Source organism: Cryptomeria japonica, chromosome 8, assembly GCF_030272615.1.
Source record: "Cryptomeria japonica chromosome 8, Sugi_1.0, whole genome shotgun sequence".
NCBI lineage: Eukaryota > Viridiplantae > Streptophyta > Pinopsida > Cupressales > Cupressaceae > Cryptomeria > Cryptomeria japonica.
Window position 1 is genome coordinate 640103110 of NC_081412.1, and position 9009 is coordinate 640112118.

The following is a 9009-nucleotide window of genomic DNA, read 5'->3' on the forward strand; positions in this document are numbered from 1 at the left end:
CCCTTTGGCAACTCTGTGCTTAATGTTATTGTAGCCTCCTATGCTTTTGATTCCTCTTTAGTAATGGCAAGATTGCCTTTGATAGGTGTAGAGGAGGATTCTTCTTTGAATTTCTCAGATAAAGCCTTTATCATCTTTGTAGCTTTTCTTGTAGCCTTAGGAACTACAATGCTCATTTTTACTTTCTCCTTCACCTCTTCATAGGTTCCATACCTTAGTTCAGTTGCATGCCTTGGCAATGATAGATAGGCATCAATTTGTTGTTGTGTAATATCATAATCAATCTCATAACCCATTGGTTGCAATGATTTAGTCCCTGTTTCGATGGCATTTACATAGCAATAATCAGTGTCGACTTCAAAACATATATTGTCCTTGTATTTTTTGACTAGCTGTGGTGGGATCCTGTACCTGTTGTGCATTTTCTCTTGGAATTTGCCGAAGTAATCATCCATGATATCATTAAAGTTATCTCCTAACTTCTTGATGTAGTCATTGATCTAATGGGTGATAGGTCGGTGTAGCTCCCATACTACTTTACCGACTTAGGGAAAGAACTTCTCAAAATAGAATAACATACATACAAGTAGTGAACTGAACTTTAGTGTTTTTGCTGAGTTGTTCTTCTTCAGCTTCCTTATTGTGTTCAGGTTCTAAAACAAGTTCTTTAGTAGCACTTCACATAAGTCTACTTTCATTCCCTTCTTCACTATTTTGTAGGCCAGGTCCACTGCAGCACATGGTACATTGTTTTCCCTTGCAGATTGGAAGAAACAATAACTAATAACTTCGATTGCAAATTTTAGTTCAGCATCAATGACATTATTCAATTTCATTCTTTGGTAATCAAATTCTACTATGGTTAGACTGATTAGCTCCTTTTGTGATATCATTTTCTATGCACGAGCATGATCGTAGATGGGATATCCGGTGATTAGGTGAATGACTTCCTTCATGATCTTGAATGGTTTCTCTTGAAGCCACATGAAATCTTCATGTACTTTGCTCAATACAAACTTAACCCACTGGGGTTTGAACACACGGGGATAGACTAGGGCTTCAGTTAATCCCTTGATTTTGATATGCTCAAATTTGCTATCCAGTTTGCCATCAGTGCACAATTCATCATATGTGTCACTAATCTCTACATGACCGAGTTCCTCAACATGACATTTGGTAAAGAATCTGACATCTTCCACTAACAAGACTCGATCCAGGATGAGTGAAAATGCAATTTTATCATCCGGTTCTGAGGCAACTTTAGGAGTTAGAGAATATTTTAGTGAGGGCTTCTCCACATTTTGGACAACTACAGGGTCTTCGATCTTGGGCGCCATGGTAGATTTTGGGTAAGATTTGACAAGTTATCCTTAGGGTTTACAAATGACTGACGCTTCACACTCGATAGACAATAGCAATTTGACTAGATCGGAAACCAGCTTAACAGTGTGAATAGATTGATGTAAATACCTCAAAATTTGCTTTGAGTGAAGTTTGATCACTTTGATTCGCTCTGCTCTGCTTCTCGAAAAGTTGGGTGAATGAAAATGACTGCGAAAACACTTTTAAGTACTCAAAAATACCTTACTGGGCTCCATGCAAGTTAGGTCAAGATATTAAATGCACTCGATTCACCTTTTACCGATTTACTCTTTTTTTCTATTTTCACTGAGTACCCAACTTTGCTTTATTAACCGACTTGACAGGTTTCCTGTTTAGTATATAAACTAACTAATTGCATCTTGACTAAGCAGATTTTGAATTTTTTACATAATAGAATAGGAACTGTTATGATTTAACTTTTAAAGAATGCAGTCCCTTCATACCTTTCCTTGACTAATTTGAAATAGGTGCACCTAACTCGGTAAGTAAGGTGCTTTCTTCATTAGACATAATTTCTTTCTTTTTCCAAATCATCTTGAATTTTTCTTTTCTCTCTTCAGTGTCTCTTCTCGGTTGATCACTGCAATCTCCAACTAAATGTCCATCTTTGTGACAATGAAAACATGCCATACCAGGATTTCTCCATGATCTCCGGTTGTTCATTCCAAATCTTATAAAACAGTTGGCACTTATATCTCCATATCTTCCACAACATTCGCACCATATCCTTGTATTGTAATACCATGGTACTGCTGCATATTGTCAGTAAGGATCAGTGTGAGTTCGGTAACCTTCAATGTTTGCTCGGTGTGGATACTTCATGTAGTTCTTTTGCTTAAACTAGCACTTCTCGATACTATGTCCGTATCTATTGCAGTTTTTACAAAACCCTTTGAATTTTGCCTTCTGATAGTTGTTAACAGACTTTTTCCTACATTGATTAGGTGTGTGACCATATTTATTGCGATTGTAACAATATCCATTGGACTTAGAGATATTCAATTGCTTACCTTTTCTGATCTGTCATATGTTGGCAGTATGACCTTGATTTCCATAGTAGTAGCAAATAGGTTTCTTCCTTTTGATGTTATTCCTTTTTCTAGCTTGTTTTGATGATTATCCTCTCTTGGTGGTATGGATTCCTTTCTCGGTTGATTCTTTTCCTTTGTAACCAAGTCCTCCATCTTTGTAGAGTCTTCTTGTATTCAGTTGCTCATCCAACATCTTTGATGCTTCATAACTTTTCTCCAATGATTCTTTGGATTTCTTCTCAGTTTCAAGTTCACCAGTCAACCTTGATACTTCAAGTTTCAATGATTGATTTTCATCATTCTTTAGAATTGCTTCATGATGTGCATAACTTAGTTGATCTATCATATTTTGTTGAATACCAATTAACCTTATGATTTCATCATCCTTATCAGATACTAGAGCTTCAAGTTTTTTGTTTCTCTCTTTGTAGATCTCTTGCTTTATCCTCAGCTATCCTTAATGCATCTAGATTTTTAGTCATTTGTGTACCAAAATGTTCATGTTCTCTTTTCATTGCTTTTAGTTGATCAGCCAATGCTTTGTCCTTTTCTTTCAACATTCCAATCATTTCTTTAGTCTCTTCAGATATACTGTTCTCAGATGATGTCTCAATTTTTTCCACTAGCTCTTGAGAATCCTGCAAGTCATCAGATAATCTTCTCCTTACTTTCAGATATTTTTGCATTTGCCTTTGCATGTCTGCAATCACTTGATTTGCATTATCCAACTCTTCTTTAAGATGCACAATCCTCCAAGATTGTTTGTAGCCTTCCATTGCTAAGATCTTTCTCTTTAGGTAGTTAAACCCTTTTCCAAGATTCAAGCTTTGATACCAATTGTTAGGCCAAATATGGAAAGCTGATGTACTAAGAGGGGAGGGGTGAATCAGTACTCCAAAACTTTTCTTTGATAATAACCTTACTGTTATACATAAATAGAATAGTGCAGTAACATAAAATAAAACTAAAATCAATAGATAACAATCATACATGATTCACTCCATAACACATATATTTTGGTCACGCAGAAACTCTTGATTAGAGAGAAAAACTACGGTGGGGATGGTACCCACAACTTCACTACTACAATAATAAAGAATGCTTGGTTAGAGCTACATTTAGCTATTTTTGATAGCTTACCCTGTTAGGAGTATCAAGATCAGTTAGATCTACCTTACTAAAGGATTTTACAACACTATATAAATGTTGCACCTGGTTAAAGGATTTACAATTTATAGACTTGGTTAGAGTCTTTTACCCTGTTAAAGGTTTCTCTTACAACTTCAAATTTTACAATAAAATCCTTACAAATATCTCCAACTTTACATCTGAAATGCTAAAGTAGATTCTATCTGCTCTAAATAAGATTACCTAGCTTCTAGCATACCTTGGTAACCCATAATGAAACTTGGTAAAACCTTCTGTTTACTCTGTTCTTTGACTATTCACTGATAACTTTCTCGGTGACCTCTCTGTGTCTCTGTAATAGTCTTCCTTCATGCATACACACACACATTCCCCCTTTCTAACCCTAGAATCATGTTGTATAAATAGATCTCTTACAGCAGTGATATAATTCATTGGTTTGATCTTACAAAAAGATTCTTCGAATGAATGACTAAATAAAATATCTCATTGGTTAGATTGACCTTGTAATCATACACAATCTCCTAATGCAATTTGCAATGCAAAAACGGTTAGATGTGCCTCGATCTTGTAACACGTTTTCATGTGCATGTCCAGGTTCAATGTATCTGGTAAAACGTTTCACTTGGTGAATATCAACTCGGTGAGTTAACTTTACCACTTGGTAGCCATGAAAATTTACTCGGTAAACAACTCATTGAATACTGCGTTCTGTGACTACTTTCTTCTATAACCGACTAGACTATTCATACCGACTTCTCTGTGTGTATCAACTGCATGGTTCAGTAATACTAACTGACTAGAATATAGTATGACTTTGGATATGAAACTAATGGCAATTTGATAAGTAGTAACAATGAGAAAGTGAACAAATACCAAATTAAGAATGTTAGAAATGGATTGCATGAGGAATGAAGCATTTTTTAAAGTTTGATATTTGAGAAGTGTGTGGAAGGAGAAAGTGGATGTCACTTTAAGGTGGATTTCTTAAAATATTAATGTGCATAATAGAGAAAATATGAACAAGAAACCATGTCGATGGTTCTATGGCTTATGGTAACTTGTGAACAATGAGAGTAGAAGAGATGTAATTGCAAATGAGCTTTTATTGCATGTAGATTTGAAGTCATGTAATTTTTCAATTGAATGAGATAATTTGTGTTTCTCTTTTTGTGGCTTAGAGATTGGGCTTATCTCTAGTCTACATCTCATCAACAACTACAGTTAAAGAATATAACAAAAGAATTCCTTGCTATCAAACTTACATTATAGAATACAAATGAGAGTAAATAAATAAATGAAATAATTTTTACCCTCCACTATTTGTTTTTCCTAAATGGCTACCAGTTATATTTTAGATAAAAATAATTCAAATAAAATGATAAATATGTAATTTATATTGCTTCTAAAAATTTATATCTTGTAATCGTTCAAATTTTTGTGAATGAAAATTATTTTTAATTAATATTAATAATATTTATGAATAATTATTAAGTTAAAAAAAATATTAAAATTATTAATGTTTGTTGATAATTAATAAGTTAAGTATTTATATATTAATATTAAAATATATTTAATTGAGATTATTGTTAGTTGTTATTTCAAAAATATTCGTAGTACTTATAGCTTAAAAAAAATATTCAAATAGAAATTATTTCACTATAGTTTTATATTATTATATCAATTTAAAAAAAATCATAATATAATATATTAAATATTTTTAAATTTATAAAGCCAATTAACAAAAATTATTAATGAATTTAGATATAGAAAATATCAATGCTAAGAACTAATTAGAGTATTTTTAGCAACAATATACAAAATCTTTTTTAACATCAATTTAAATTTTCTCTTTTAATTGTAATTAAAATTTAATATTTTTTTCTTTATGCATAAAAAGCATTCAATGTTATTAGACTTTAACATATTAAATAATGATATTATATTTTAATATTTAATAATATATTATAACATCAAACATCATATTCTCACAATCAATTGAAAAAAAATTATAACTATGTACCACTTAATCATTTCAAGTTGAGAATAATTGATAGTGCTATAAAGGTAATACAATTTAACATGTCTTTCTTAGACTTAAGATGATTAACTAGTATATAGATATAATATTTTTTCAATTGGTTGTGACAATTGATATTTGATGTTATATTAAATTATTCAAAATAAAAATATAATACTATAATATTATTATATAATATGTTAAATTGTGATAACAATGAATGCTTTTAAAGTTTATGCATAAGAAGAAAATCTTAAAATTTTATTACATTTAAAAGAAAATTTCTTAATTGAAATTAGAAAATATTCTATAAAATGTTGCTAGAAGTATTGTATTTAGATCTTAGTATTGAAATTTTTTTGTATCAAAATTCAATAATAGTTTTTATTTTTATTTAATTAAGGATATAATATTATAATTAAATATAAAATTTATATCCTTAATCAAATGCATAAAATAAAGAATTCTTCTAAGTCAAAAAAATTGGAATTTGGAAATATATGGGTAAAACAATGATGAGGATGGAGCGGGTGCTAGTGTTGCAGGTCTGAGCTAGGGCATCCAAGCCCTAGCCCATGGGGGTCTGTGATTGGGTTGTGCGTAGAGGTGGCGAGGGGGACTATTCTTTTCTTTTGTGGGGGTGGTGGTTGGTGGCAGGGAGGATTGTGGTGAGGCATTTTCTTTGAGAGCGAGAGTAGGGAGTGTTGGGCATCTGAAGTTTGGTGGCAATAGTGGGAGGAGCTCGAAGGGTGTGGAGGGTTGTGGCCATTCTTTCCCCATAATAGATTTTGGGAGGAGGGTGCAGCTTGGGAGGATTGTTCAGTTGGTAGGGTTTTGGGGTGTGGGTTTTCTTTGTGTCTAACACTTCACCTTTGTGATGTCGGCTATCGGGGAAGAAGCCTTGAGGGACTCACTTGATATTGATTTTTGAGGTGCGTTGGGCGCGAAATCCCCATCCCAAGGTATCAAGACCTTCACTAATGATCTTTTTGTTCCCAATTCAGGGTTTACTAGGGCAGGTTTGTCCAATGGCTCACAAATTTCAAAAATCAATGGTTGTCTGGAGAGATGCAAAGAGAGGCCGAAATTGGTAATTCCACCTGAGATGATTGCAGAAGATGTTAAATATTTCTTAAATTACTCATTATATTATAATTTTTTTGTGATGAAGGTTTCAATACAGTTTTTGGAGAATTGGGCTCAGAGGACTTGAGAACCAGAAGGGGAAATGGATGTTATGTTGTTGGCAAAAAATTACTTCATGGTCACATTTAATTGCATGGATGATCGCAATAGGATCTTTGAGGGAGGCCCATATTTTATAACTAGGTGGGGTTGTTCATCAAAGTTGGCATGCAAAATTAAATCCTTCGGAGGAGCTCTTGAATCAGGTCCCAGTGTGGGTTGGATTACCTCATTTTCTAGTGGAATGTTTTCAAGAGGATGTGTTGTGAATACTAGCTTCATTGCTTGGGAAGCTTGTTGGATCTTCAACGCAAACCTTGGGGAGAAAGATAATGAATTTTGCTTGTATTTCTGTTGAAACTAATCTTAGTAAGGCTTTGCCAGATGCTAAAGATATGTGTGTGGGCTCTTACTGTTGAATCCAGGAGATTGATTATGAGACTTTACCTTTCTGGTGTCATTTATGTCATGAGTATGGTTATTTGTAGCACAAGTGCCCTATGTCCAAATCATCTAAGATTTAGCCTCAACAACTATCCTGTAACCTTGATGGGGCTGATAAATGAAAAGCTTCCATATCTGGTGGGGCTATGGGTGTTGATGGTTTTTTCCCGATTAAGACAAATAATAGGAACCCGGGTCAAAAGAGGTCTTTACAGGAGAGTCAGGAGGAGGATACGTTTAATAGATTTTAAGCCTTTGATGATCTTAGCCAATAGGAGGTGAATCTTGTGATGATTCCTTTGGATCATAGTGCAGCAGGAATGATTCCTAATAATGTGAACTTGGATACTACCCAGGGTTTGCAGGTAGGTGGGAGTCAACAGATCGAGATGGATCAGCAAGTAGTGGCTCAGAAGGGACCTATCTCTAGTGCTAAAGTGAAGATGGTTGGTGGGGATGTTTCTCCTACAACACATATATTGGACTTTGCTTGGGTTAAAAGTAATACGATCTCTTTACATTTGGGTCTTCTTCAAAAATATATTAAAAAGGAGCAACGAAGAAGATTTCGAAGGTTGGCAGACATAAGGACTTGGATAAGATCAAATTGATGGGTTAGAATTTGGTTGAGTTAGGGTCAATAAAGACTATAGATTCTCATTTTTTGAATCCGCCAGATTGATTGTGTTATCATGGAATGTGAGGGGCTTGAATAGTGGCCCTAGACAAAAAGTTGTTCGGGAATGGATAAGGAGTCATTCTCCTTATGTCTTTTTCTTCCAGGAAACTAAACTATCTATGGAAAGTATGGGTCTAGTGTCAAAGCTATGTGGGAGAGGTGAATGTCAGTATATTGGGGCATTTGGCTCCTCTAGAGGTGTGGCTTGTCTTTGGAACCCCTTGAGGATTTGTCCTATATGGTGGGTTTCTTCCTGATCATCTTTATCCGAGGTTGCCTCTACTCTTGAGAATGAGGAATATATCTTGTTTACTAACATTTATGTCCCCACTGATCTTCAGGGTAAGCAGTGTTTTTGGTCTCATATTACTTTTATGCGTGGGTTTTTTCCTTTTCATCTGTGGATTATGGAAGGTGATTTCAATGCCATCTTAGAGTTGAGTGAGAAGAAGGGTGTTGTTATGTGGTTGGAACCTTCCTTGTTCCTTCTTTAGGATAGTATATCAGCCTTGAATCTTATTGACATCAAGCCCAGTAATGGTCTGTTCACTTGGAACAAGAGGAGGATAGGGGAGTATTGGATTAGGGATATGGTAGATCACTTTATGGTTTCTAGTTTTGGGTTGGTGGGGGGTGGTACACATTCTTTGAGATTTTAGGTTGGAGAGGTTTGGACCACTGGCCCATCAAATTGGTGTCTTCTTCTGCTTGGGTCGCTCACATTCCTTCATTCAAATTCCATCTTATATGGTTGCAAGATCCTTCTTTGCAGGATCATGTTGCAGAGTGGTGGAAGAAAGGGAGGCCAGCCTTTGGCACTACTAGTTACACTTTTGTGAAGCAATTGCAATTTGTTAAGTTTCAGCTTAAATGATGGAATCATCAGTATTTCAGTAATATTTTTCATGCTAAGACAACTGCTCAATTAGAGTTGAGTGACATTACCAAAGAAATAAGAGGGCATTGATTGTCACAAGCCTTGCCCAAGGAGGATGTTAGGGCAGTCAAGGATATAGAGGAGTGGGAGCTTACAGAGGAAATCTACTCGAAACAACTTGTTTTGATTGGCTTCAAGCGGGTGATAAGAATAATGCATTCTTTTTCAATCCAGTGAAAGCAAG